The sequence below is a fragment of the Phyllobates terribilis genome, unplaced genomic scaffold, assembly GCF_046119375.1.
Source record: "Phyllobates terribilis strain yellow unplaced genomic scaffold, ASM4611937v1 Scaffold_4__5_contigs__length_816908805, whole genome shotgun sequence".
In the NCBI taxonomy this organism is placed as follows: domain Eukaryota; kingdom Metazoa; phylum Chordata; class Amphibia; order Anura; family Dendrobatidae; genus Phyllobates; species Phyllobates terribilis.
The window spans coordinates 667088048-667110165 of NW_027362764.1; positions in this window are offsets into that span (position 1 = coordinate 667088048).

Consider the following 22118-nt stretch of genomic DNA (forward strand, 5'->3'; position numbering starts at 1 on the left):
TAAATAATAAAAAAAAAACTTTCGGCATAATTAGGAAACAATTGCCGACATATGTATGTCTACGATGCATCCATTACATTCCTATTTTGATATTTGGAGTTACATGGATCCCACAGTTCGGGCCTCTCCTGAACTAATACCAACAGCATTTCAACGTTAATTGAACGAGACATGGCCAAATCTTTTTGCAACTAAACTGAAGTTGTGGCACATGGAATGCTTTCTGGCAGGATTTTAAACCAACCCTCCCAACACTTGTGTGACACGTGTGTCACTTCCTGTCATGGGATGATTTATGTGTTTTTTTTTTCATTTCTGTTACTACGTTCCGTAAAAAACGGACGACATATGGATGGTCTGTATGCCATCCTTTTTTTTTCTCGCAACCATTGACTTGCTTTGGCGAGTCTCGACTGAGATTCTGCGATTTTTTTTCTCAGTCCGATTTCAGCTAAGAAAAAAAATGCAGATGAGATGTAACCCATTGAATAACATTGGTCAGAGTGCACTAGTCTGTTTTCCTCGCATATGAGTGTGAGCCCTTAGACTGGTTATTACAGGCATTTAGATATATGGAATATTCATTTTATAAAAAATATATACAAACAATACAAAAAAATACAGTGCTCAATATAGAAAAGAAGAATAAGTTATTGTCTGGAAACTATTACACTTTATGGAGGGTATTCCCTTTTAACGCTATGTTCACACGTTGCTTTTTTGCTGTTTTTTTTTCCGCAGGCAAAGCCTGTTCTCTTGACGGTAAAGAAGCAATGTAAAAAAAAGCAGGTTTTGATGATTTTTTTGCTGCATTTTTTTGCGGTGTTTTTGCTGCGTTTTTTAACTGCGTTTTTATCAGGGTACATTTGTCTCTTGTAAATGCTAATAAAGGTTAGTGCATAAAAAATAACCTGATTCAACTTCCTCAAAAGTGCAGCAAAATCTGATACCTGCGTTTTTTGCTGCGTTTTTGCATTAACCATTGCTTTCTTTGGGTGAAAAACGCTGCAAAAATGCATGTGTGTGCATGAGATTTCTAAAATCTCATAGACTTTGCTGGAACTGTAAGTGTGTGACGCTCGCAGCCCTACCCTGGGAAGATGAGGGGATTACTCGGAGCCGGGTCAGATGTTTTGTGGGGTCGCAGCCGTGGCCTGGACCCAGTCCGTGCCCAGGGCCGTCACATTTAAAAAAGGGTGGTACGGGCTATCAGGGTTGAGTGGTTGTTATCGACTACGCCACCTGTGGTACCTGGTGAAGGCCACCAGTGCTGCTGCAGTGCTCTGAGGCGTGATGTTATGGCAGCCATCGTTGATACTACTCCCCACAGGTGGAAATAAATATGACAGGAGAAGCAGAGTACATATAGGCATAAAATCAGTATAGCTTTATTAGATACCAAATATAAAAACAGCCACAACAAAATGGCGACATAGAATAGATAACAGGTTACAAAGTGCAGCACATAGTAATGTGTATACAGAGTATATATAACAGAAAAAAATTTCCTCAAAGAGGAAGAGAGAGGAGAGGTAAGCACGAAAAGTGCAAATGACATATACCATACATATGCACAAGTCCGCACAAGTGTGCAGGTGTGTATAAAATGTCAATACAGACACAGATATTGCTTACCAGTCACAAATATAAATGAAGATAATAGACAGACCAAGGAACAGGAGAACTAAAGGTACCAGGTGGCCCAAATAGAGCCTCGACGCGCGTTTCGCCCCTTAACTGAGGGCTTTCTCAAGAGGCATGAGTATGTAAGAGACCAGGACCTTTTTAAAGTCTTATTCATGGTCACATGACCGCACCATAGGTCACGTGACCGGAAATAGAGAAGTGATCAGTGCAAAGCGGCGCATGCGCTGGACGCCGAATACTGATTTTATGCCTATATGTACTCTGCTTCTCCTGTCATATTTATATCTAATGTTGAGTAGGCTTGTGGTAACTATAAGCCATGCATTTTTTAGTTGGCTTTTTGCCACGATTATATAAAAAATGAAGGCCCTTCAGTGTATATCCCCACAGGTGGAGCAGGGCCTCAGGGCAGATATGAGGATGGAGGGAGTTGTAGTGTAGGAGGTCTGGTGCTGCGCGGTGCGGTGCAGAAATAAAGAGTCCGGAGGCCATAGGGGTTGACTTCCAGGGTTTTTACTCACGGTGGAGAGTGCAGCTGCAAGGCTTCTCCCTGCTCCTCACGGAGTTCTGCGGTCACCAGGGACGGGGGTCCGCCAACCTCCGAGTAATTCAAGTGCTTAATCAGGACCCCGCACCAGAGTGCTCCTAGACATCAGACTGAGTCCTCTCCTGAGTACGAGTGGCAGCTCCGCTCCTTCCGTTACCCGGTGGGATCCTCTGGGCCTGCCTGGCTTCCCTGACTAAGACGTAGAGTAGCAAAGTCAGGTGTCGGGGGCCGGTACCCCTCTTGCAGCCGGAATCCCTCTGACTTGGCCAAAATAGCGAGGACAGGTGGCGTATACCGCTCCGTCTGCATCCCCCTGGGATCCTTTTGCAGTGGAGCTACACTCCTAAGCTCCAGGCCTTCTTGGGTATGGTCCTTGACCGGGTCGAGACATACGTTAACTCCAACCCGCCCCTCGACTCAACGCCAGAGTACGAGGGCCGTGTCTCCATCCGCTGCAGGTTCACCCAGAAGCCACGTTCAGGGATGGAGATCACAATCAAAGAACCATGAGCCCAAGATGGCTGTTTATTAAATATGAAATATTAAGTGTAACTAAATGTGCGTCCTCCACCCTCACCCACTACATGGTTCCCCCTATCTCTTGGTTCCCCAGTCTCCCATTTTCCCAGTAGGGGCAGCACACTAGTGCCTACTAGCCCCCTCTGGTGGGAGAAGTGTGGTGTTGGATGTGGAGGTGGGGTCCTGACCATTGCACCGTTCTTACCTCGAAGGAGGAACACCACACCCCACTGAAGAGGTGCAGCATCCCTGTGGCGGTTGAACCCTCAGGGGCGCCACATTCCCCCCTGGTGAAACACAGCACGTCCGCAGACTGCAAAGAGAGCAAAACCTGGTACAGTCTTTTTATATTTTTGATAACAGTAAACAATCTTCCCAATATGGGAGGCACTTCTCCTTTAACGTTACAAACTGTAAATATTATAAAAGTATAAAATCATCAAGAGACATTATGCATAGGCAGACGGGTTAAAGTGCAAGGACAAAGAGTCAATTCAGAAGCGCGAGGGACCTGTCCTAAACCCCCAACGTAGGCCCTGGGGTGTCTGCAGGGCATGAAGATCCCAAGTTAGACCTCCAGGAGAGCCACTCCAGACAGGTTTTTCTTCCGAGGTCTGAGGTAGAAATAGCCGCGGTTTTACATAAAACCAATAAGGAGCACCTAAAGAGATGCAAACTATTTACAGTTAAAGAGTCTGCCTACTGCAAGTCCGCAGGGACAAATGTCTCTAGATAAACCGAGTAGAAAACATGGCAAACATCAATATAAACATAGCAACTTTAAACAGGTTACAGCCGCCGGGGCTGCTTAATCCAGGGGTCCCCACCGGGGAAAAGGCTCATTCCTCCCGACGGAGGCTGACCGGTCCTCCATGGCCGAGCGCGAGGGAGCATCGCTCCTGGACACCTTGTGAACATCCAGGGCGTACCACCCCCGCACCCCGTGATGGTGGGTGTATGTAACTAAGTCACCCGGAAAGAGGTTCCGGCCAGGGTGTCCCTTTTTCAGCCGCGGCTCGACGTCCCGCTGACTGACGAAGACGTCGTGCTCATGCTGGGAACTCCGGATGAAGCCCCACCCCGCCTCATGGTGGAAGCGGACAACTTGCCCCTCCACACTGGGGCTTGGATGGGTTGCCTCCTCCTGGCGGGCCCTGGACTTTGCAGCCTTGGCGCGCACCTCGAGGCGCTCGCAGCGAACTTCCCTCTGGCGTTGCTCCCGCTCGAGCTGGAGGATCTGCTGGCGACACAGCTTGCTCCTCCTATGTGCTTCAGCCTGGGTCTCCCGGGGGAAGCCCATAAAGTCCCCCCCCCTGGTTGTCCCAGGCCCACTCTTCAGCCGCCTGCCAGGTGACTGTAGGTGCGGGCAACGGTGACAACAGGGGCTGCTGCAGGACCTCAAGAAGTGCGGACCAGTCCGGGTTGAGGTTGGTGGATACCCCAGCAGACTCAGGTTCTTCCGAGTTGGGAGTTGGGAGGCAGTGCAGGTCCCCGCCGATAGCAGAGGCTTCCAGCTCCGGGGCAAAGACCTGCTCCCAGGTGAACATGCCGGGCAGCAGGTACTCGGTCATGAGGTCCAGGAGGGGCACGGTGGGCTCAGCAGCCGGGACAGGGGTATCACACTCACCCACTCCTGGGCTGCATGAGACCTCTGTTGCTGCCTCCTCCTGAGCTGCTGCTCCTTGGCAGCGGGTCCGGATGCGCAGCAGCATTTCTTCCCGCCAGGCAGCGGATGCCGCTTGCTGGGCCTCAGCTACTCTCCGAGCAAGGTCCGGGGTTTCCTGGCGGAGAAATTCCATATCTCCCGCTGTTAGAGTTATGCCACTTCATTCACTGACGGGAGAAGAACCTGGGCCGGGTTCGGAAGGCTCCGATAGACTCGCTTCAGCAGCGTCCATGTCCGCTCCTGAGGATTGCAAGTCTCCAACTGCTATGGCCGCACCTTGTTGTTTTTCCATTGCCTCCTCTTTTTGGGGCGGCTCCAGGGCAGTAGGCTGACAGGCCCATCCGTTCAGCCCATCCATTTTGACGGGCATTACCCCGCGGATAGTCTCTGATGGAAGGGGCGGTCTGCTCTTTTGGTGCCATGGAAGAGCCAGGCCCACGATAGGAGGCGCTAGGAGACTGTCTTTTTGGTGCACTATGGAGTCCGTTCTTCTTGAGTGGGTGCCATTTTAAGTGGAAACGACAGTCAAAGGTGTAAGGCGCACAGTACCCGGTAGCAATGGGCAACTACCTTCCGTTGCTGCGGGCACGCGATCCTGCCGACTACTCCAAGTGTGTGACACTCGCAGCCCTACCCTGGGAAGATGAGGGGATTACTTGGAGCTGGGTCAGATGTTTTGTGGGGTTGCAGCCGTGGCCTGGACCCAGTCCGTGCCCAGGGCTGTCACATTAAAAAAATGGTGGTACGGGCTATCATGGTTGAGTGGTTGTTATCATCTACGCCACCTGTGGTACCTGGTGAAGGCCACCAGCGCTGCTGAAGTCCTCTGAGGCCTGATGTTATGGCAGCCGTCGTTGACACTACTCCCCACAGGCGGAGCAGGGCCTCAGGGCAGAGACGAGGATGGAGGGAGTTGTAGTGTAGGCGGTCTGGTGCTGCGCGGTGCGGTGCAGAAATAAAGAGTCCGGAGGCCATAGGGGTTGACTTCCAGGGTTTTTACTCACGGTGGAGAGTGCAGCTGCAAGGCTTCTCCCTGCTCCTCACGGAGTTCTGCGGTCACCAGGGACGGGGGTCCGCCAACCTCCGAGTAATTCAAGTGCTTAATCAGGACCCCGCACCAGAGTGTTCCTAGACTTCAGACTGAGTCCTCTCCTGTCTGTGTGTGTAGATAGGCCGGGTCTCTCTCTGGACTACGCTCAGAAAAATGGTACGGGTGGCAGCTCCGCTCCTTCCGTTACCCGGTGGGATCCTCTGGGCCTGCCGGGCTTCCCTGACTAGGACGTAGACTAGCAAAGTCAGGTGTCAGGGGCCGGTACCCCTCTTGCAGCCGGAATCCCTCTGACTAGGCCAGAATAGCGAGGACAGGTGACGTATACCGCTCCGTCTGCATCCCCCTGGGATCCTTTTGCGGTGGAGCTACAGTCATGGCCAAAAATTTTGAGAATGACACCAAAATTATATTTTCACATGATCTGCTGGCCTCTGGTTTTATTAGTGTTTGTCTGATGTTTATATCACATACAGAAATATAATTGCAATCATATTATGAGTACCAATAGGTTATATTGCCAGTTAGAATGAGTTAATGCAGCAAGTCAATATTTGCTGTGTTGCCCCTTCTTCTTCAAGACCTCTGTAATTCTCCCTGGCATGCTCTCAATCAACTTTTGGACCAAATCCTGACTGATAGCAGTCCATTCTTGCATAATCAATGCTTGCATTTTGCCAGAATTTGTTGGTTTTTGTTTGTCCACCCGTCTCTTGATGATTGACCACAAGTTCTCAATGGGATTAAGATCTGGGGAGTTTCCAGGCCATGGACCCAAAATCTCTATGTTTTGTTCCATGAGCCATTTAGTTATCACCTTTGCTTTATGGCAAGGTGCTCCATCATGCTGGAAAAGGCATTGTTGGGCGCCAAACTGCTCTTGGACGGTTGGGAGAAGTTGCCCTTGGAGGACATTCTGGTACCATTCTTTATTCATGGCTGTGTTTTTAGGCAAGACTGTGAGTGAGCCGATTCCCTTGGCTGAGAAGCAACCCCACACATGAATGGTTTCAGGATGATTTACAGTTGGCATGAGACAAGACTGGCGGTAGCGCTCACCTCTTCTTCTCCGAATAATCTGTTTCCCAGATGTCCCAAACAATCGAAAAGGGGATTCATCAGAGAAAATGACTTTGCCCCGGTCCTCAGCAGTCCACTCCCTGTACCTTTTGCAGAATATCAGTCGGTCCCTGATGTTTTTTCTGGAGAGAAGTGGCTTCTTTGCTGCCCTCCTTGAAACCAGCCCTTGCTCAAAGAGTCTCCGCCTCACAGTGCGTGCAGAAGCACTCACACCAGCCTGCTGCCATTCCTGAGCAAGCTCGGCACTGCTGGTAGTCCGATCCCGCAGCTGAAACAGTTTTAAGATACGGTCCTGGCGCTTGCTGGTCTTTCTTGGGTGCCCTGGAGCCTTTTTGACAACAATGGAAGCTCTCTCCTTGAAGTTCTTGATGATGCGATAGATTGTTGAGTGAGGTGCAATCTTTGTAGCTGCGATACTCTTCCCTGTTAGGCCATTTTTGTGCAGTGCAATGATGGCTGCACGTGTTTCTTTAGCGATAACCATGGTTAACTGAAGAGAAACAATGATACCAAGAACCAGCCTCTTTTTAAAGTGTCCAGTGATGTCATTCTTACTTAATAATGACTGATTGATCGCCAGCCCTGTCCTCATCAACACCCACACCTGTGTTAATGGATCAATCACTAAAACGATGTTAGCTGCTCCTTTTAAGGCAGGACTGCAATGATGTTGAAATGTGTTTTGGGGGTTAAAGTTCATTTTCTGGGCAAATATTGACTTTGCAAACACAGTAATTGCTGTTAAGCTGATCACTCTTTGACATTCAAGAGTATATGCAAATTGCCATTACAAAAAATGAAGCAGTAAACTTTGGAAAAATTACTGTTTGTCTCATTCTCAATACTTTTGGCCATGACTGTACACTCCTAAGCTCCAGGCCTTCTTGGGTATGGTCCTTGACTGGGTCGAGACATACTTTAACTCCAACCCGCCCCTCGACTCAAGGCCAGAGTACGAGGGCAGTGTCTCCATCCGCTGCAGGTTCACCCAGAAGCCACGTTCAGGGATGGAGATCACAATCAAAGAACCATGAGCCCAAGATGGCTGTTTATTAAATATGAAATATTAAGTGTAACTAAATTTGGGTCCTCCACCCTCACCCACTGCATGGTTCCCCCTATCTCTTGGTTCCCCAGTCTCCCATTTTCCCAATAGGGGCAGCACACTAGTGCCTACTAGCCCCCTCTGGTGGGAGAAGTGTGGTGTTGGATGTGGAGGTGGGGTCCTGACCATTGCACCTTTCTTACCTCGAAGGAGGAACACCACACCCCATTGAAAAGGTGCAGCATCCCTGTGGCGGTCGAACCCTCAGGGGCGCCACATAAACGCAGCTGAAAATTTGCATAAAAAATGCAGCAAAAAAGCATGTAAAAGCGTGTAAAATAGCCTTACGGATAAAACTGAAAACTATTGCCAGGTAAGTTTATTCTTTTGCAAACTACAAATCGAATCTTATCATTTTCAAATTAGTGTCAAACCAGAAATTTTAGGAAATTCGACTCGAACTTGATACTCTGCAGATCGATCCACTGTTCTCTAGTTAGAACTTATTATTTTCATAGGTAATAACTTGCTTTCACCAAACAACCCCATACATCTGTTTCTTTATTTTTTAACAATGGATTTTCATATTTTTTTAACGTGCAATCACAGCTACAAGAAAAAAATGGTAGGACTTTAAAGCTCAAATAGGTCATAATTTTGTCTATCATAATTGAAAGTACATATAGAATTACATATTTTTTGCAAAATCAGGAAACTGTTGAATTACCAATACCGATTAATTAGAAAATTATGAAGAATTTTAAAATATGTCTAAGCAGAAAGTCATAACAAACATAGTCAGGGGAACAAGAGCAGAAAGTCACACCCAAGATATCCAAGGGAACAAGAGCATATTGTCACACCCAAAATAGCCAGGGGAACAAGAGCAGAAAGTCAAACCCAACAAAGCCTGGGGAAAGAAAAGCAGAAAGTCCCACCCAACATAGCCAGGAGAACAAGAGCAGAAAGTCACACCCAACATAGCCAGGGGAAGAAAAGCAGAAAGTCACACAAAACATAGCCAGGAGAACAAGAGCAGAAAATCACACACAACATAGCCTGGGGAAGAAAAGCAGAAAATCACACCCAACATAGCCTGGGGAAGAAAAGCATAAAGTCACACCCAACATAGCCAGGGGAAGAAAAGCAGAAAGTCACATTCAACATAGCCATGGGAACAAGTGCAGAAAGTCATTACTGCTCCATACATTATGTGGATGAAAGTATTTGGTCACACCTTTTGGTGACCTTGGCTACAACACCTGTTAGCCAACAAAAATTTGTTACGTACTGATGCCACATCAATATGATGGCTCACTCTAAAGATCTCACTGATACCAGCATGGTCCTGTAATAGGAGTCACTAGTTCTCACGGGTGTTTCAGAAGTGACAGACAGTCGCCCTACAGTTGGTTGCAGGAGATCTCTTTGTTTAGCATTACAGACACCTTCTTAGAAGCTGTCTCTCTAGGACCCAGCAGCTACTTTCCTCTTGCTAATTAACACACTGGCATGGGTGTATAAATACCTGCTGTTTGCTAGAGGGAGGTGCCGGCGATACTCACATGACCCTTTGTGAAGGCTTGGAGCAAGTGTAATAGTGGGGAAGGACATAGCCTTCCCTAGGCACTGAAGTAGTTAAGGAAAGTGTTCCCTTAATTAATCCTCTCTGAACTGTGGTAGGCCAAGCTAAGGGGTTAGCTCTGGCATAGTTCCTTATGGGCCGCAGTACCTTTAAGCAGCCACAAGATGCCACTGTCCTGGGTGCAGATGTCAGGTTGAGTCTGCCAGCAGTGTCATAGACAGTGATGGGTTAAAGTTCTGTGATGACAGCTCACAGAGGGTGGGCTCATTAGCAAAAAGCCTCTGTTTTAGTGTCCGGGGGGACAGTTGGAGATAGGACAGTGACCATTATGGGCAGCCTGAATATATGTGGCTGCTAGGGTAGACGGGAGCTCCATACCCTCTGACAGTGGGATCCCCAGTGTGCAAGTCTCCCCACACAAGAGCACGAGTCCTGTCAGCCGGCCGGAGAAACTCATCTGAGGTAGTGAGGACCCGGGGCACTTCTAGTCTGCAGGAAGCAGAGGAAGAGGAATAGGACTCCAGGCTAAGACGTGGGGGAGAGATCGGATCCAGATTACTGTCAGTACTACAGAAGAGTCTCTTGAGCCAGAGATTAGAGCCACAGAGATGCTTCGAATAAAGAGGGAGCCAGGGCTGAAGGAGTTACCAGCATCTGTGAGAGAGATGATAACCTGTCGGGCCTTATCCATTATATCTGCCTGTAAATATTGTACATATTCCTCTTCCCCAAGTAAAGTCCAAGTTCTGGTTAAGAACCTCGTGTCCTCTGAAATTATTGCTGCCCTGGTCCCAGAAGAAAAATGCCTGGAGACAGCCGCGATCGGATGGCTTGAAGTAAGTGAAGAGCACTACATGCACAGCCACACTTCAGAGGGAGGACACGTATTGTCTGTAGGGTGCCATAGCGAGAGGGGGCTACAGCTCGCCCACGACTACCTCGCTGGGGCACCTTACACAAGTGCAGTACTTCTTCCGCTCTTGTGCTAAGAGGACGTGTGTTCATCTCTCTGAAGTCAACTAAAGCTAAGCTATCTTACCTTGTTTGTTCCCCCTTGTTGTCTTTAGTTGTCATTGGGGATCGACTAGCGCTCATACCCTCCCTTCCCTAGCCAGGGCCAAACACCAGGGAAAGACAGGGCTAGATTCCTGTGCGGCAATTGGTGCGGAACCAATATAGGGACGTTAGGGGAGACAGGGTGATATAGGTCAGCCTAGTAGGTCTCCACTACCCCCTTTCCCTACAGTCTGGGCCCCCTTTTCCCCCTTCCCTTCGTGTTTCACTTAGTCTTTCCTACACCTTGCATGACGCTAGTGTAACAAGTCAGTTCATAAAATTTCATCTGTCCTAAATATTCCACTACTAATTGAGGGACATTATAGAAAAGTGGAAGCGTTTAGGAACCAAAGCAACTCAGCCTTGAGGTGAAGACCCCACACAGATATAGAGCAGAGTTGCCAAGACACTTCCAGTGAATAGAAATCTTAATGCTTTAGTGTACCAAGACATTTTGGACAATTGCGTGCTATTATCTTTTGTAGGAACAATTTTGGATAGGTCCATTTCTGTCCCAGTGCACAAAGAAAGTCTGTAAAGGCATGGTTTGGTGAGTTTGGTTTGGAAGAACTTGACAGAGCTCTGACTTCAATCTCATCCAGCACCATTGAATGAACTAGAATGGAGATTAAGGCTCTTTCCCCCAACATCAATGTCTGACCTCACGTATTCCCTTTTGGATGAATGGGCAAAAATTCCTATACACACCCTCCAACATTGTATGGGATTTAAAATGGGATGTCTGAGGCTGTGTGCCCACTATGCGTTTTTTAAGCATTTTTGATGCGGAATTTCCGCACCGTAAACGGTTGCAAAACGCTTGGTAATCCGTGCCCCATGATCCCCAATGAAAATCTGCATTTTCTGTGCCCATGCAGGGGAATTTTCCGCAGCGGATTTTCCTTGCGGAAAAATCTGCAGCACGTCCATTATTTGTGTGTTTCCGCATGCAGATTTGAGGTCACAATTCATTTGAAAAACGCAAGTCAAATCCGCATGTAAAAACGCTGCAAAAACGCGTGTAAAATCCGCAAGCTTTTTTAATGCCAAGAACATGCAGAAACGCTGTGGAAATTTTCTGCTTCAATTCTGCATCGTGGGCACATAGTACTAAAAGCTTCTGTAGCAGTATGTATAGGTGTCCCAATACCTTTGTCCATGTAATGTATGTTCCTGTGGAACAGGTTGCACTATATAAATAATGGGAAATACTGCAAATAAACTGTTCTATTCCATTATTGTATTCAGTAGTTTCCCTTTAAGCGGCACATTTATTGTAGGACGCTCCTGTCTAGATTCAGTGTGAAGAATACCGCTGACTTGATTACTAGCAGATTGTCTGTCTTCATAACAATAAATTAGCGCTTCCATCTATTGGGGGAATATGCAGCATGTGTCGTCTATTTCCACTTTTTATTTTATAACTAAGCAATATTTTATTGTAGTTGTCATTGTGCTCCTAAATAATTCTAGTTAAAACCACTTGCCTATTCTTTACTTTTGCATTTCATTTCAAAGGACTTGCAGTACAAATCAATCTGAAGCAAGTAATAATTCTCGTGTATTCTGCTCCAGACTAGAATATTAACAAGGCTGGCACTTTTAGAATCCCTTCTTTAATTTGCATTTATTGCCCACAGTGGATAGCTGAACACTTTCCTCGCTTCATGCAGTGCTGCCCATCAGGTAACATTGTCTGTATGGTCAAACTTCCTATAGTGAAGATAAAATAAATGCTGTTTTATATCCTGTAACTGATTAAATCTGAATTGTATGGGAAAATTTTACATTAGCTTTATGCCAAATCTTTTTATTTATTCTTTTTTTTTTTTTATATAGCCGGTTTTAGATTGCCTGTGATAGGTATAAAAAGTATAATCAGAGGTAAGAAATGGGAATAGTTAGTCATGAACGTATAGGTGTCATATGAATAAATTAAGCAAAATTAAAATGAATTATTTAAATTCTTACAAATATAAAATTATTCTACAAGAAAATCTCATGGTGGTTTCACCTTACTTTATTAGAAATGTGTGTATTAACTTAAGGCCTCTGTTTAAACATGTACTGTATGTGAAAAAATGGTACTGGCATCAATCAGTGTTTTGCATCAGTGTGTCGCTTGTGTGTCTGTTTTTACCATCAGTGTCATCTGCATTTTTCACAGATGTTTTAATAAATTACAAAGCTTCTTATATCCTTTTCAATGTTTGCTGTTCAAATATGAACAGAAAACGGATGGCCCACTGATGTCATCCATGTGCTGTACATGTTTTTAACAGACCCCTTGTCACGGGTGTCATACGGTGTCTGGCTGTAGAAGGTCACTATGTTTGGCCCTACAAACATCTCCCTGATTCTTTGAGTCCTCTCTCTTTAGGACCCAGTGGTGATCCTCACCTTGCTTGGTGATTATACTGAACCTTTTCCTTTAGGACCCTGAGGTATCCTCACCTTTCTGCTGCTAATCGGTACTTCCTTGATGTGTCCTTAAATACACTCAGATCCTCAGAGAGTTGCTGGTGATAGCGTGTTATACCTATTCAGGCTTTGGATTCTAGTAGTCGGCTAGAATTACCTTGGAGTTCCTTTGTAGATTGTTGCTGTGCTTTCTCCGGTGTCATCTTGGAGCTATGTGTATTACCCTGTTTGTTTTCCCTGTATGTACTTTAGTTGGTAGTGGGGCTGACTTAGTGCTCACCCCTCCCGCTCCCTACCTAGGGCCTAGCCTCAGGGTCAACTAGGGACAGGTTTCCTGCTCGGCAATAGGCGCAGAACCTATTTAGGGTCTATAGGGGAGTTAGGGTTTGTTGTTAGATCTGTTTAAGGGTCTCCACTGTCCCTTTGTTGTAGGGCTTCCTCCCCTTTTCCCGTCGTTATATGCTGGGTCCTCCCCATACCTAGCGTGACACCCTTAGACTTGTATTGGCGCTTGTCATCCATGCTGCTGGAAAAAAAACAGCCATGTCTCCATGTGTTTATCACAGACATACAGTTTTTGTAAAAACACAGACATGTGAATAGCACCATTGAGTAAAATGGGTACTGTTCTATCCGTGACAATATAGACAGAACATGTACGGTACATGTAACACAAATGTGTAAATGAGGCCTAATGTAGAGTTTGGAAGCAGTGCAAACCAATATGCACTGTATCAGCACCTCTGTATTATTGTTACGCACACTGGTGGCACATGTGGTTCGCGGACTCTCTTTGCCAGGGGGCCGGGCTTCCCTAGGAGGGGCGTAGCTAAGGGGCTACCAGGTTTTCACTGGAGCGCCTGATGGTGGAGTCAGGCTTTGGCTGCAGGAAGCCACCAGGTAGCACTCCTAGGCAGTCCCCGGTACTGCAGCTGCTGGCCCCAGGGGTCGGGTACGCAGACACGGATAGGACTAGGGTTCTCTTCAGACTAACTGGATCCTCTGTAGAATGGTTACAGATATGGACATGGACTCAGGCTCCATTCAGACTATTAGGTTCAGGATCCTCTGCAGAACAGTTACTGACACAAAGTCCCAGACAGGGCAGTCCGGATATATAGTGTACTCGGATAGGCACATGTTCAGACACACAGGTCTCAGATACTGATTTAAGGACTTTCAGTACTGGTCACACAACGATTAGGGACTTTGGGTTCAGGACTGGCCCCAGAAGGACCAGGGACTTCGGGTTCAGGACTGGCTGCAGAAAGACCAAAGACTTCGGGTTCAGGACTGGCCGCACAAGGACCAGAGACTTCGGGTTCAGGACTGGCCGCACAAGGACCAGAGACTTCGGGTTCAGGAATGGCCGCACCAGGGCCAGGGACTTCGGGTTCAGGATTGGCCGCACCAGGGCCATAGACTTCGGGTTCAGGACTGGCTGCACAAGAACCAGGGACTACGGGTTCAGGACACTGGCCACACCAGGACCAGGGGACCTCACAACTCACTTAGGAGACCACCTCACTCACCAGTGATTCACAGTGTTGCTTTGTTTTGATCACCTCTTATTACATTTTATTTCAATGTTGCAGAGACCAAAAAACATAATACTTCCATTTTGAATTTTTTTCTCATTACGCCGTTTACCAATTGGATTAATTTACTTTATATTTTGATAAATTGGACTTTTATGAATGCAAAGATATCAAATATGTGTATTTTTTATTGTTTTAATGCTACTATCAGTGCTATCAGTGTAGCTTCAGCAGGCTGGGGGCCCCCAAAGGTGTGGGGGCCCTGAGCAATTGCCCAGTCATACCTAGTGCCGACTTTGTATCCCGGGGCGGTGCATGCTATGCCTCTCACAGGTACTTATGCTGTGTTTGTACTATAACTGGTGTTACTTGGCTTTGACATGCTAAGAAACACTAATGTTGAACAAATTTGGTGGCTCAGTTGTTGTTGTTGTCTTGTACGCCTGGGATCCTGGGTTCAGATCTGACAAGAACAATATCTACACAGAGAGCGTACTGCTTGTGTTTGTGTTTATTTCCTCCTTCACTGAAAATAAAATCCATATTGAAAGATTTTATTGACTTACTATGAAGGTGGTCCTTGTGTGATATGAGCTAAAAATTGCAGTTATTTAAAGTGGTATTACCAAGTTATTAGATAGGTTTAATTAGAAAACATGAAAACGTACTTAAGTTTGCATTTGACTTGCTTTTTCTATATGCTTTCATTCTCCTGAAATGAGAGCTTTTATCTTTCATAGTATTCAACTGGTTTCCATGGATATCGGCTACTAGTGCCTGCCTAGACTCTGGCCAACAGTATGTAGTAGTTGCATTTCAGGAGAGAGGTTAATGCCTAATATCCTAACCACCTCTCTGCTCATCAGTTTGCAGCTCACCACCCTCCTCTTCAATGTCAGCTCCTGACAAACTGCTGTTAAAATTTTTGCTCTAGTCAATCCCATAGAATCCCAATATCCAGCACCCAGCATCACTGCTGTCACTGTCCCAGCCGAACTGTGTGCTGCTTCAAATATCCTGGTATCTCTTTGTGTAAATACAGTGGGTAGCTGTGTAAACTCTAGAACAAATACTGATAGCTGAATGTGTGACAGCAGAGCTTGTGCTTACTTTATAGTTCTACTAATACTACAGCTCTGCTACTCACCAGAACTGTCACTCAAGAAGTGCCCGACCTACCAGAAATCAGGAAGTAAGGGGAGTGTAAGGACAGCATAGTTCTTAGCTACTCATAAGACAACTTGAGAATTCCCCTTTAAGTGATAAAAGAAAAAACATTCAAGATATGAAATGATATAATCAACAGATACATGTAAGGCAAAGTCAACAAAACATATAAAGAGATACATACAGTTGTGCTCAAAAGTTTACATACCCCGGCAGAATTTTTCCTTTCTTGGCCTTGTTTCAGAGAATATGAATGATAACTAGTGTTGAGCCACCCCCGTAGTGTTCGAGTTCGGTTCGGTTCGTCGAACACCCGTGTGTTCGCCGAACTGTTCATCGAACTGTTCGTCGAACACCTTCGAACACCGTTAAAACCAATGGCAGGCAAACAAAAACACATAGAAACACATAGAAAACACCTTCAAAGGTGTCCAAAAGCTGACAAAGTGCTCAGAAGACACAACTAACACATGGAAAAGTGACAAGTACATATAGTCATGCGAAAAGAAAAGAGGTGGAGGAGTAAAAGGAGGGGGAGACACAGATATAGGCATGTCATGCCCTTCTAAAATCCAAAAAGTGAGAAGCCGAGACGGCCAGTCCGCTCCTGCCCGTGCCACCTCCGTGTCGCCGGGTTTGTGCCAGAGCCGCGGTGAACCCTGACGGCCAGCCCCCCTCTCCCAATACTGGTGCCTGTCCGCTGGTGGGTCGAGAGAGCCCCTGTGTGGTGGAGGCAGCTCTAAGCTTTTTAATTTAAATTGTCCCTCTAATTTGAATGAATACACTTTAAATCCATTTACAAGGATCTATTGGAGGGCAAGTCTCATGCCAGCAGCCGCGTAATTCCAGCTCCAGTAGCGTCCACTAAAGCTGCTGCAGTTAAAAAGCTTTTATAAGGATCGAGCTCGGCTGTCCACCGCAAGGCATCCTAGTGCCAGTCTCAGCCCCTATGCCTTGGGGTGCCTCCTGATGCTCTTCACTGAGTATCCCGTGGTCCCGAAGCATTTCCTTTGAAAAAATTAAGTGTCCAAACTACAGGTGGTGTAGCTTGCTTAACAGCCGGGATAATCCGCTGACTAGCAGACACTGCTACTAGGCACAAAGTATTTCCTGGGCTAGATGCAGTTAAAAATTTGTAAGTAGATACTCTCGTTGGATGCTGAGAAAGCATTCCATAGAGTCTCCTGGCACGCCATATATGATTCTCTTAAAAAGCTTGGGGTAGGGGTCTAGGGGACCCTTTTATAGCCAAAATCACGGCCCTGTATCACAATACGTCACCTAGGCTGAAGATAAATGGAACTGTAGCACCGAGGGCTCGGTTGCTACAGACGTATTGCACCTCACCCAGAGGTGTGATATCTCACTCTCAGATAAGGATGGAGTGTGGATCAGGACCCGACGCCTGCATGCATTACACCACATTGCCGTGGAGCAGGGCGACCAATATGCCCCTGAGATGGGCACGACAGTCCCTGTCCCTGGCTGGAGTGGGGGGAGGGAACACTGAGGAAGGGGAACCCTGCAGTGCAGGAGCAGGGAGGAAGCAGTTCCTGGGTGCATTGAGAAGGGAGTATAAAAGGTGGGCACCATCTTAGTTCAGTGCAGAGAAGTCTGAGCAGAAGTGGCAGGGAGCAGGGGCTCTGCATGAGCTCTGCTCCGGAGGCGGGCCTAGTAACAGAGGCCCAGGCCTGCAAGAGGGAGAAGGAAGGAAGAGGAGCGGAGAAGGCTCCAGGAACGAGGAATGAAGGGATCCCAGGGGTGCGGACGGGCGAGTCGCCACCGCACGCCCGAATCCACCTGCGTGGAGGGGTCAGGCCAAAGGGGGAGACCGGTCCCCGAACTAGTGGAGGCAGGAAATGACCCTCAGCTAGAAACCGGAGGCTCTGACATTTTATGTGGCGCAGCCCCTTGCTCTACCCGCTAGGAAGGCACCACATAGGGTCAGGGAAACTGGCGCCAAGTTTACCAATAGGAGGCCCGAGGCAGCCGGACAGAAGTGTTGGTAAGAAAGGCCAGACAAAGGACACACAAAGGGGGTCCTGTGAAGCGCTCCAAAGTTATCTGGGAGTTGTCTGAGCCCCTCACCTGGTGAGCACAGTACGACGTGGGCAGCCGTTACCTGCAGACGTGGTCTGGATAATAAGAACTGTGAGTAAAGGCCCTGAACTGCATCACTGACTCCGTGTCGTTACTGCTGCTGCCCTGCACCATCACCCCCATCCTCCGCATACACTGCCCTGAGGCTATACTCCTCCCGTGGGGAGTTATGCTACGCTCTGCTGCACCCACAACACCAGCCTTAGCGGTCTGCCCTGTAGCGGCGGTTCACTCTGACCGCAATCCACGGGTGGCGTAGTCGGACATTTAAACATCAAAACCACATAAATAGTTCCGCCACTGGTTTGACTGCCCTGAGCCACGGAACCGGATCGCCGCCACGAAGACTACAACCACCAGCATCCACCAAAAAGGGTCCGGCTCCGGGTGTCCCAAGGCCCAGGGGGTGCGTCAGAACATTTTCATCACCTTTCACAATCACCAATGGGACAAGGCAGGGATGTCCTCTGTCCCCTCTCTTATACATCCTAGTGACGGAGCACCTGCTCTCATCAATTCGCCATAACCCCAATATTAGGTGGATTGAGGTGGGAGGCACTGAGTACAAGTGCTCTCTATTTGCTGATGATGTCCTAGTATATATCACTCAATCACATATATCCATCCCTGCTGTCATGGCTGAAATAGATCACTTTGTTACATGGTAAAATTTTAAAATCAATGCAGCGAAGTCTGAGGCCCTCGATGTCTCCCTCCCTAAATCCATATAGGATTCCATCCAGTCCAACTTTCCCTTTGCCTGGCCCTCACAGGGTATCAAATACTTAGGAATTCCTATTCATAGAGACCTCTCCCATCTATGTTATCTTAATTTTGGGCCCTTTATTGAACAATTCCATACAGACCACGGTTGGCAAGTTAGAACTGTAAGATTCATTACGTGAACCACTGGTGTTTTGTGGAAAAGCACATGTACACCGCGTTCCAAATTATTATGCAAAAAGTGTTTAGGAGTGATAAGGGAAGAATTTGTTTGTTTGTCAATTAAACTCATTGATGGTGATGTGTGTCAGGGCTCTTTATATCACTGTAAGCAATTGCAGACACCTGTGCTAATTAGTTTGGCAGGTGTGTCCAATGAAAGGCAAGACTACTTAAGAAGGCTCTCTCACATTATTAAGCAGCCTACATTTTCTGCCAAAATGGGAAAGAAAAAGGATGTGTCGGCTGCTGAGAAGCAACAAATTGTGGAGTGTTTAGGTCAAGGCATGACTACAATCAACATTGTGCGATGATCAGGATGAAGTGTCTTGGCAATCAAGAAGTATGTAGCTGATTCACAGTACACACGTGTGCGTGCTGATAAGGGCAAATTGAGGACTCTTTCCTACAGGCAATTACGTCAGGTTGAAAGAGCAGCGGCAAAAAAGCCTTGTCATAGCAGCAGACAAGTTTTTGAAGCTGCTTGTGCCTCCAACGTCCCCCGAACAACAAGATGCAGGGTCCTTCAGAGGTTTGCAGCTGTGCATACGCCATCCTGTCGACCTCCTCTATCCACTTCACACAAGCAGAAACGGCTCCAGTGGGCCAAACATTACATGAAGACTGATTTCAAAACTGTTTTGTTCACGGATGAGTGCCGTGCAGCGCTCGATGGTCCAGATGAATGGAGTGGAGGATGGCTGGTTGATGGACACCCCACGCAAACACGGCTTCAGCGCCAACAAGGAGGAGGTGGAGTAATGTTTTGGGCTGGAATCATGGGGAGAGAGATTGTCGGCCCCTTTAGGATCCCTGAAGGCGCTAAAGATGAACTCCATAATGTATGTGGATTTTCTCAAACAGCACTTCCTGCCATGGTTCAAGAAGAAGAACCGTGTATTTCACAGCAAGATCATTTTTCTGCATGATAATGCACCATCTCATGCTGCACATAAAACATCTGCATCTCTGGCTGATATGGGCATAAAAGGGGACAAACTTATGGTGTGACCCCCATGCTCCCCTGACCTCTACCCCATTCAGAACCTTTGGAGCATCATTAAAAGGAGTGTCTATGATGGCGGGAGGCAGTTCACATCTAAGCAACAGCTCTGGGAGGGTATTCTGTCCTCATGCAAAACAATTGAAGCAGAAACCATCCAAAACCTGACAAATTCAATGGACGAGAGAGTTCAGAAGCTCCTTTCGAACAAGGGGTCCTATGTGAAAATGTAACATCACCTAGAATAAAGTTTTGAGTTGAAAACTGTTTGATTTCAGTTTCTAACAACCTGCTAATGCTTATAATTTCAAAAATGACCATTTTTTTGGTCTTTATTAAAATGAAAAGGTTGATCGAAAAGTTTGGGGGATCTAAGAGTGTGGCAACCCAGTAGTCATGATTACTTCGAATTCTGACAATATGAGGGTCATGCTGCAGGTAGTGCAGCAAGAAGGCACTTATGTGTCTTGCGCATCTCGGAGCCCCAAAATTATTTTCCGGGCTAGATGCAGCTAAAAATTATTTTTAATTTTAAATCTGGTGAAGCTTATTATAGATGGCCTAATAGGATCAGTGCTGCACACTGCTACAAAGCCCAAATTATTTTCCAGTCAAGATACAGATAAACATGATTAGTAATTTGAAAGCTTAAAACGGTTGGTAGGGTGATTTTAACCAATCATCAAGCTTTTACTCTCCCCAGGATGACACAGGGGTAGAAAAGTCGTTTCGGATCCATGATTTGTTCATCTTTATGAACGTGAGTCTGTCTACATTATCAGTGGAGAGCCGCGTGCGCTTATCTGTCAGCACACCACCAGCAGCGCTGAACACACGTTCAGACAGAACGCTGGCTGCGGGGCATGACAAGATCTCCAAGGCGTAAGTGGCTAGCTCCGGCCATTTATCCAGATTGGAAGCCCAAAAAGAGCAAGGGTCCAGTGACACAGTCGTGGCTTCAATGTTTACTTGGAGATACTCCTGTACCATCGTCTCTAGGCGTTGACTATGTGTCAGACTTCTTGTCTCCTGTGGCCTTGCAAAGGATGGGCTAAAAAAGTGGTGAAATGATTCCGCAAAATTGATGTTACCAGCAGATACTGTGGTTCTGTTACGGTTTGAGTGCTGAACACTTGACGGTCCCACGGTTGGCAAGTTGGAACTGTGAGATACACTACGTGCACCACTGGTATTTTGTGGAAAAGCACATGTAAGATTCTGCAACAGTCTCTGCTGATACTCCTGCATGCGTGCATCCCTTTCTATGGCAGGAATAATTTCTGCAAATTTACTTTTGTACCGGGGATCTAACAGTGTGGCAACCCAGTAGTCAGGATTATTTCTAATTCTCACAATTCGAGGGTCATGTTGCAGGTAGTGCAGCAAGAAGGCACTCATGTGTGTTGCGCATCCAGGAGCACCAAGTCCCTGTTGTGTTGGTGGCGAGGTAACAATCATGCTTCCTTCCTCTGTCCTCTCCCCCCAACCTCGCACAACAGAAATGTGATCAAGGTCTCCCTCATCTGATGAGTCTTCCATCAGTTCGTCCTCCACTTCTTCCTGGGCTCCTGCACCTTCCTCACTAGTTTGGCTGCTACCATGCGCCCTGGTAAAATCATCTCCCCCACCCTCACATGCCTGCCGCCTTGGTGCTGCCGACCGTCTGGACCTTGCAGATGTTAGCCCTTCCGCATACAACTCCTCCTCCTCTACTTCCTCCACCTCCTCTTGTGCCACCACCTGACTCCGAATTCTGTTTAACATGTGCTCCAGCATGTAAATCACCGGAATAGTCATGTGATAATGGCATCGTCAGCACTAAACATCTTCGCCATTTCAAAACTGTGCAGAAGGGTGCATAGGTCCCTGATCTGAGACCACTCCTCCAGCGTGATTTGCCCCACCTCTGAATCTCGTTGGCCCAGGCTATACGTCAGAACGTATTGCACCAGGGCTTGTCGGTGCTGCCACAGTCGCTGCAACATGTGCAGAGTTGAATTCCACCGGGTAGGCACATCGCATTTTAGCCGGTGAAGTGGCAGGCCCAACGACTTCTGTAGAGATGTAAGTCGCTGAGCTGCGGGATGCGAACGGCGGAAGTGAGCACACAGCGACTGTGCCCTCTGCAGAAGGCCATCTAGTCTGGGATAGTGGGCTAAAAATTGCTGGACAACCAGGTTCAACACGTGAGCCATACAAGGCGAAGGGCCGCACCCAGGTTTGCAGCATTGTCGCACATGGCCTTCCCTGGTTTCAGGTCCAGTGGAGACAACCATTCATGAAATTGGTTCTCCAGAGCTGACCACAACTCCTCAGCTGTGTGACTCACATTTCCTAGACATTTCAATGTAAAAACCGCCTGATGACGTTGAGCCCTGCTGCCAGCATAGTAAGGAGGTGTGCAGGATCCCTTCTGCGCAGTTAGAAAGCTTGTGGCATGACCAGACAGGCTTTGGGTGCAGGTGGAAGACCGAGAGGAGGTTGAGGAGGCAGAAGCAGTGGAGGAACTTTGACATAAAGAGGATTGACGCACAACTCGTGGGGACGGCAAGACTTGGACAGCAGCCCCTTGTCCTGCTGTCACCATAGTTACCCAGTGCCCAGTCAGCGACATGTAACGCCCCTGTCCATGCCTAATCGTCCAAGTGTCTGTGGTGAAATGCACCCTGTCACACACAGAGTTTCTCAAAGAAGCGGTGATGTTGTGTGCGACATGCCAGTGGAGCGCAGGCACACCTTTCTTTGAGAAGTAGT